General features: G+C 36.9%; 1 protein-coding gene across 3 annotated transcripts in view; it reads right to left on the reverse strand.

Annotated features, from left to right (window-relative positions):
• Positions 1-8,031, reverse strand: part of si:dkey-250l23.4 — a 59,861-nt gene extending 51,830 nt beyond the window's left edge. Inside the window, exon 1 of one of the 3 annotated variants that reach the window (XM_024276167.2) lies at positions 7,699-8,031. The gene's annotated coding sequence lies outside the window, so the exon portion shown is untranslated. The remainder of the gene's footprint in view (positions 1-7,698) is intronic. The other 2 variants (XM_024276168.2, XM_024276169.2) reach the window with 2 other exon arrangements.
• Between the last annotated feature and the right edge of the window lie 1,160 nt (positions 8,032-9,191).

The raw sequence follows: 9,191 nt of genomic DNA on the forward strand, positions 1-9,191 counted from the left end.
TGGAGGGCAAAACAGGTCAAATGATCTGCCACGAGGGCCAGAAATGTTGGCAGGCAGACCCCACCTGGGAACCACCAGCTGTGACCCAAACTTTCATTGTTTAACCTGCAATGGCAGACTGTAGAAGTATTACAAGAATTCTGGGTCACCTCCAAGTGAGGAATGTAGCTTAAAGCTAAAAAAAATCCCAGTTATCTCAGTGTCTTTTTGGACTTTTATTCATGTAAACCAACAAAATAAGTTGAAGTCATTGCATGAAGTCTGAGTGCATGTTAACATTTGGTGTAAAAAAACACATTTAGAGTAAAATTCAAATACTAGTTGGGATTTGTTTGGGCTGTTCCCATTCGAGCCACTCAGTGTGAATGTGTGTGTCCACCAACCCTGCGACCCCGAGAAGTATTCCGCAAATTCAGAAGATGGATGCAGTGTACGGTTTGAGGAAAATAATTTAGAACACACGCTGCCGGAATTCTAATGATGGCTCGAGTCATATAGCTTACTAAGTTTTTATAAGAAGCTGGCAGTCAGCACAAACAAACCTGTTAAATGATAAAGTTCTAACAGCTATTAAGAAGTGCAATCTGTCAAATATAAATGCTGTGTAATCAAACAGAATTTTATAGCAGATGTTTTTGAGGGATATTTATAATGAGTAAAAGAAAATTTTGACTCTGCACACTTACAGTTATTTACGCTTCAGTTGCAAGAGGTTTTATTTTAAAGCAAACCCTCAAGTGATATATATTGAGCACAAATCTCTGGGACTGTGAAAACACGTCACTGAGTAAACCGAGAACCTGTGGAGTAAATTAGGAGGAATCAGCCTCTCAAATATACGAGGCTGTGAAGTGTCACACGGTGCAAGGCCAGAAGTTCACAGGGATGTGCAGACACAGCAGATTTCAAATACGAGCAATGGCGGCTCAGTTTATGACACAAAGCGTAGTGATGAATGGGGAAAGCTGTAAAGTTTATTGATAACAAGGACAGGTCCAGAGATTGTGCTGTGAATCACAGAAGACGATCAAGACGAGGATTGCTGGTTTGTGAGGTTTCTCAACATCACGATGGACAAAAAAAAGATAATTTTCATAAAATTATTTTAAATTGATTATGCTTTATTTTGTCAAACAGTCGTCTCTTAATAGATATTTTAGTTTACTTAGGACTTTGAGTCTGATCTCTATCATTTCATGTTTTAATCCTGGGGTGATAAACAGACTCACAAGGCTCACGCCAAATCACATTGAAGATGGCGCTGTTTGCGTATCACAGATGCATATCAGTATCATGGAGGCTTCCTAAATCAAGTTTCTCAGCGAGTGTTCATAGCTAAAAACCTAAAAGTATTTATATGCAGATCAAACTTGATCTGCTTATAAACAGATGAATTGCTTTTCTGCATCTCATTTCATCTCCAGGTGTACTGTAACATCATTAACATGTCTTATTTTCTTGCCTCTTTAAAAATGTATTAAAATAAAATATAACTATATAGTACTTTGAAACCAAAGTACTTTACAATGGAATAACTTTCAAAACTCACACCAATTGGGAAATGAATTTGGGGAAATTTAGGCTTTTACTTTGTTGCTTTGCTGTTTGTGAGGAAAATGTTTATATGTTTATCCAAAGTCGTAGTTTGTTAGATTGATTCATAACATCATACCAAATCATAGTTCATGTAAGTGTTACCTGTATCTAAAGTATTATCAGCCCATTTTATTACATGAAATGTTTGAGATTATTTTCTGTTTTCTGGCAAATTAAGTTAAAGACATAATATTTATAGCCACCATATTGCTTTTTTTTTTGCACTTGCTTTTTCTTTTAGCATATTTAGCATTTTGTGTTCAAAAGTCAGCTTTTTTTTGCAGTGCCGGACTTAGCATTTTGGGGCCCCGGGAGAAAAATAAAATGGAGCCCTCTGCAGCAGTTGTATTAATCATAAAAAAAATTCTTACCTTAATGTACAAAAAAAAAATTCTTTATTGGTCATCTAGTAGACAGAATAAATCTAAATGTTATGGATTTAAAAACTGAAATAATTCCAAAACTGCAGTGTGGCAGTTCTCGCAATCTGCACTGAAATTGAACAGGAAATATGCAAATACAGGAATTTTGAGGATAAAAGCAAAATTATTAGGATTAAATGTTTAAAATTCATTTATAGAACAGTTACTGGACATGCATTTCTTTTACTACTAGTAGCTTATACATCTCATGATGTATAATTCAAGATTTAACACAAGTAACTAAAGGTTGGTGAACCGATTCCAAATCCACTGCTGTTATGTCCACCTGCCCCAAAACAGTTTCCACTCATAAAGTTGGAATCAAAATCACTAAATTAGGCGAAAAAAAAAGTCCAATCTGACAAAACTGAATTCTGTGCTAACCTGGTGCTGACTGGAATTTTCCATTGCTGCAGAGAGGCAGGGTACGACAATAGACTTTCATTTGATCAGTATTATGCAATTTAAGTGATTTAGGATATTTGTATGTTTTTTTAATTTATTTTTTTAAATGACAGAGTTAAATAAAATACATTTTATGATTGTTATTAGACACTTGTTTAGGAGTTCAGCTTGGGGCCCCAGAGTTTTGGGGGTCCAAGCGATCGCCTACCTTTGCCCAATGGTAAGTCTCCCTCTGTGTGCACAAATTTGTAATAGTGCACACAAGTTTGCATTTTGTGCATAAAAGTTTGCATTTTCCAGGGATCCGTGCAATTTGCTGTTCCAAATCTCCAGACACCCGATTGCAGCAGCTCCAAAACAAGCCCAGCTCTCCTACCAGCTCGCAGACACACAGCTGAGGAAAAGGAGCTAAGCTCTTGTGCGAGTGTGTGTTCACATTTGTGTATATAGTGGACAGATCTCATATGCACTTTAAGGGCAGACTTGAAATGTAATCATTTTCTGTCACTCCTACATGCAAGTAAAAACTCTAGAAGATAAGTTTTTGACTCTTGAGTTTTATTGAATCTTTTGGTATGTCAGGAAACTGGGTATGAACTAACAGCATTTTTATTACAGTTCGTTTTCAGAAAAAGTTTTTTTTAAAGGGGTTTGACAGGAGAAGCTTTCTTGAGACACGTGTTTGAAATAAATACATCTTGAATTTTGAATTGCTTGCACATGCAGCTTTCTGTATTCAAGTTAAGACAATTTAAAAATCATTGAGGTGGTTAACAAGATAATTGTAACTTTTGACTTTAAAAAAGAATAAATCTTAGTTTTTAAATTAAATCTAATCTTTTTGTTTAATTTGTTTAGATGTTTTTCCCAATGCAAGTTTTGAGCCATTGCAATAAATCAAGCTGCAGTGTTTTTCCAAAAAACTATTTTCTCCTATGCAGCACACATATTGCCTTTTTAATAAAAAAGACATACATACAAGGCACAAGCTGATTATGAGTCACCACGGTTCAGACTAATTTAGTGTGCCTCCCTAACATGGTCAGTGATCACATTCAGCCCCCACATAACAATTTTCTGTGGGTGTGACAAGCCTCATGTCAGAATAAATTGCTAAAATCACACTCCACTGCACTATTAAAACAGCATTGTAAATGTAGAACACTCCATATTTTTTATTTATTATTTAGTTACATGCACTTGATTTTTGAGACTCACCCATAAAGCTTAAATTTCCCCCAAATCTTATTCTTAAAATCACATATTTCATTCCGTTTTACACTTTCATGAGTCTCTGTGGTTTTATGTGAAGTGCCGGGTAGAGCTGCTTCAGTTATATGCTGTAATCCTCTCACTCTCTGATGTCTAATCCACGACCAGCTCACTTTCTGCTCACAAGTTTGAATTGTTTTCATGCTGGGATTAACGCAGACACATGCAACAAACCATCTGTCTCTGCTGCAACTGCACCGAAGCCCTACTGAGCAAACATGTACAGTTTGATGAAATACGTCGTCACATCATCTTCGCCTAAATTCACATTATCAACAATTTGAAGTGTGAAAAATAGATGCTGCAAGAAGGATCATCTTGGATATACTACGATTACTCTAATTTGCAGGCACATTAAAAACTGTCATTTGTTACAGTGAGCCTCTAAGCAAAACCAAGCTCCTACGATCAACTGAAAAATGGATTATATCAAAGTATTTCTTTGCACTGTTTTGTTGTAACTAGGCCTTTAAGGGTAAATCTAAACTGTCAAACATGATAAAATGTTGTTACTTTTTTCTTTTATCACAATCGTGTTTGCAGATGTTGAGAAAGTGCGAACACAATCACTTACTTAAACAGTTTTATAAAAATCTGTCTGCCTTTGCAGTTTCTTGTATTATCATAATTTAACTGAAATTGGCCACATTGCACTTTTGCACAAACTGGGATGCAGAGAAGAAAAGAAAAAGTCTGACACTGATGTGAATTTGGTCTGGAATTGATGTAGAAATTGCAAGCTGAGTCACACAAAGTGTTTTTCAATACTAAAGAAATAATCCTTCCAGGTGATGAGGAACAAATGAAGTCATGACTGCTGGTAAATTACCACGGACAGGAGAAAAGGTGATGTAGCCCTGAAGCAGTGATGACGTTCTTGATAAATCTAAGTATGATGAGCTGGAGGAAGCATGGTGGAAATGCAGTAACAAGTCACACAGAACTCTGACTTCTCTGAGATCCACGTACACCAGTCATAGTGCAACGTACATCATTATGTAACATCAAGACAGAAGAACTCAGAAGTTGCTCTGTCAGTCCCACTCCAATTGATTGTTGTTTTTAGCTAAAATAAAATTAAGAAAAAAAAACTGTGCCATTTCCTAGGACATAGTTTCTGCAGAGCAGCAGTAGAAATTCAATTCAATTCAATTTGCATAGGCCAATGGGCTTCACACCAGTAATTGTCCAAAATCATGAAATCAGTCATCAAATATAAACAATACTCAGCTGGTTGTTAAACAAAAAAAAGGCTAAACCAAACTGGGCATCCCTGCCCTTAGATTCTCCTTCTTGAAGGAAAAACTCCTAATAAAAACGATTCCAGGGAAAAATTAAAAAAAACAAAAAGTACAAACCTGAGGATCAACATGAAGAAGGGATTCTCTCCCAGGACTGACAGGCGATGTAACAGAACTTTTAAAGAAGAATGAGCTCATCTAACTCTACAACTACATGTTTGAATAGTGTAGCAGATGGACTTCATCCAGTAGGAGCTGGGGGAAAGGTGGGAGTGCGAGACAAGCCAGAGGCGAGGTCCACGGCCAAAGCCAGGAACACGGACGAGCCACCTGGAATCTGGAATTTCTCCTGCTCCCCTGGAAGGGGGGTGGGGAAGAGGGAAAACACTGGAATCGCACTGCACCAAACAGAGGTATGGAAAACTAAATAAAAATACAATTTGTGGGTAAGCCTGCCCCCATTTCCCATCATCCATCTGTTTACACAGTCTCCTGCTAGCTCACCCCCACCCCTTACCCCAGTCCAACATCACCAGTGAATGGAGGGTAATAGTGAAGCTATCCAGCTGTACAGTTTGATCTAGAAGCGAGCTCAGATGAGGAAAACAAGGACATACAGATCTAGTCATATAAAAGCGGATGGATCCGAATGGAGCGGGCAGGGAGCTTGTGGCTTGTCATAGTGCCTTCTACATCACAACTACAAGCTTTTTACAACTGCTCCATATTTACCAAAACTTTAATACACAAATACTTCAATTTAAAGTCACATTTTCTTTATATACGTCTTCCATTGAGAGAAATAGGCCAGAAAAAGATGTTAAAAACACCAAAAACCCAATTTTCATCAAAGTGGGTTTTTAACAACTATGGTTACATACCAATGAACAAAGTCTTTTATATGCAAACTAAGAAATAAAATTCAAATCTAACATTCAGCAGTGGACAAAAATTATCATTATTTCACATAATTATTACAGCATTGTTAGAATATTTGTTCTTTTAGTTCATTAAATTCCCATGTGGAATATCAACTACAACCACAAATGAAAGAGATTCCTCATGAAAACAGACAATTACAAAACACTAAAACAATAAAGCTTTTAGTGTTAATGTGTTGGATTTATATATTTCGAGTCACTATAAGTTATTGTTTGATCTCCTCTTTCATTTAGAGGAATTCCTTTCCCTAGAGTCCTTTTTTACATGTATTTTCTCTATGTATTTTCTTTGGGTTCCCTTTCCAATTACCACAGCTTTTTCTTTTTTGTTTGTAATTACTCGCTTCAGCATATACGGAGCTCCACGGGCTCTTTTAGTTTCCTTCTGCACCTGTTTTTCTTTTGTGTTCTGCACACTCTCCCCCAGCAGCACCTTTTGTTTGTTTGGTATTAATAAAGAGTGTTTTAGTGTTATCTGGTTGCTGCTGGAGTCCTGCATTTGGGTACACACGGCACAGCACTCGTACTGACTTATTACAGTCCAAGCCCACAGAGTGGGTGCAGAAGCCAAATCTAATCCCAAGGATTGTTATTTTTCTTTGGTTCAACAACTTTCTTCACAACTATTTTCATTTCAGAATTGTTTTTTTAAATGACTTAGATTGCTGGTCATACTTTAGAAGTGGGTTTTACAATTGCTTTTTTAAAATTTACTGTTTTGTTAACAGACATGATTGCAAAGTTAATAGATTCTGAAGCCATAGTATATCAGGCAAAAAATAAATAAATAAGAGTCTACAGATTGACACATAGATATTTGTTTGTGCTTAATGTCCTCACTAAAGAACAGAAATAAACTTGCAAGTGACAAAGAAAAAGTGCAATGAATCCATCTGTGTGTTTGTATAGTGGTGAAGAATAACTTTATATTCTGCATGATATTTCATGTTTATTTTGCAAGCTTCCTAAATTCAACAGAATTTGAAGGTACACGTATACACGTGTTGTCTATGTTTGTGATAGATTGTCAGGAAAACTGTCTAAGAAGCAACAAATTTCATTTTAAAAGTTGTTTTAATGAGCCTGAATTCATCTGACCAAATTTCAATGAGTTGGTGCGTCTCTTCATGACTTTACATTTGTGCGTGGCCCTCAGTTTACATACCGTAACGTCCGACTACAGTGGACGTTTTGGTCCAGTTGTTCTGGTCCAAGTTCAATTGGAAAATTAACTGAGACCACCTTGAAAAATGAGTCTGAGAGTCCTAGAGCAGAGTCCACTTGGATGTGTTCAGAATGAAAATTAGTTCAGTATTATCAGAGGAAAGGAACTCTGCTTCAGTTTACGTAAACCACATTCAAACCATCATAGAACAATAAGTTCAGTATTTTGAAATTGTTTTTAACCTTTATTTAACCAAGGTATTCCTATTGAGATAAAAAAATCTATTTTAAAAGAGTCCTGAGAATAAAACAAAGATCTGTTTGCAGTCACAGATTTGTGAACATGGCAATGAAGGCAGTTGATTGATTGCTATGGAGGAGATTGATTTACCAGGTCAACGACCAATCAGAACAGTTTGGTGAGAAAAAAAAAATACACTGAATAAAGTTCAAGAAATGTTGACTCAAAACTTTTGTTGTTGGTCATTAAAAATTAAAAACATTTAAAAAGATGATAACTTGTAGAGAAGTTTAAAAGCAGAAAAATCCTAATGTGTGAAAAGTTCTGGACCTCAAGAAAAGGGAAGCTCAGTTGAAAACAGAGGATCTTAAGGACGTGAGTGTGCTTCCTTCAGATCAGCTGGGAACTGGCCTTACCTGAGTACAGCAGTCAAATGAGAGGAAACAGGACAGAGGTGAATCCAGTGAGCATAAAGCTGATGTCAGGGCAGGAGACTAGTGACAAGCCGAGGTGGAACTTTAGGCCTGAGGGGAGAATCGACATCCAAATCCAGGTCCTTATTAACAAAGCAGGGGTCATAACAATATCAGTTCAAAGAGGAAAGAATCCAAGCTGGAATCCAAATCCATAGTGAGGAGCACAAGAGCTTAGACTGGCAGACTTAAAGTCAAAGTTAGAGAAACCAGTCTTAACTCTTGATCACACACTGAGAGCATCTTACAGCCTGAATGAGTGCAGATTGTTTATGAAGGGCATGTCCCAGGTGTGGCTGATGAAAGTGATTATCTAAACCACAACCAGCTGAGTGAGTGAATCTGAGCATAACATTATTATCTGTACTGCAGTTGTGAAGAACTGAACACAACTGAAGAAGTTACACGGATGAGCAGTGACATGTTTCCAGATCAACCTTTAAAGTCTAGTTGATATCAGCTATATGAGTAAGTGAAATCCATATTTCATGGAGCAAAGGTTAGATATAACAACGGTTTCTGAGTAACGTGAGTGAGTGTCTCACAATGGGAAATGCGTCCCGTGGGACCTGATCAAAAGCTTAAATATCACCACGCCAGCCTTAAGTGGGTGGCAATAATGTTATCTACGTCATGTAGTTTCAGTTGTCATCCAAAACCGCAGAGGCCATAGTGTGCAAAGGCTGGGGAATGTGATTTTCAATTTATAAAAACCTTGCAAAGGCGAGACATGAATTATGGCTGTCAGTAAAGGAGATATGTCCTAAATGTCTGAAAAAAAGCTCCATAAATGTAGAATTCAAAGATAGGGCACTACTATCTACCCACTATATATCTTTTTTTGATTGAAAAAAAACACCTTGATGACTAAGACCAATTAGACTGATGATGTTATGATTTTTAAGACTTCAACATGAAGCTATGGAGTTTTTGGAAGTTTAATACAATTTTGAGCCAGTAGCACAAGTCACCAAGACAATGCTCAATCCTTTGGCTCGATGGTCCTCAAGAAATGATATGGATTCCTTCTTAGAAATGTAATTACCATCTGTCAAAACTGTGGAGATTGACCACAAGTATCTGAAAGCGAGTTGCAACTTAGAAGTCAACATGTGATGCCAAGCAGTTGACTGTACCAGTGATTAGAAAACCCACAAGGGCTGTAAGATAGTTCAAGGAGGAGAAAGAAAGGAAAAAAAAAAACGCAGATCTCTCCTCAACTGAAGCTGATCTCTATGTTTAAGGAAGGGATGATATACATGTCAGAGTCACTATAAAACACCAAACATCCGGAACGTGATACCTGACACCTCAGATAGCAAAATCTATTTGAGAGAATTATAGAGTACCCATCCTGAGAGGACACATTCTTCAATATTACATGCCACAGGACAATTAAAGAAGGAGTAGATGTAAAAAATAATCACACCAATTGA

Source organism: Oryzias melastigma, linkage group LG9, assembly GCF_002922805.2.
Source record: "Oryzias melastigma strain HK-1 linkage group LG9, ASM292280v2, whole genome shotgun sequence".
In the NCBI taxonomy this organism is placed as follows: Eukaryota; Metazoa; Chordata; class Actinopteri; order Beloniformes; family Adrianichthyidae; genus Oryzias; species Oryzias melastigma.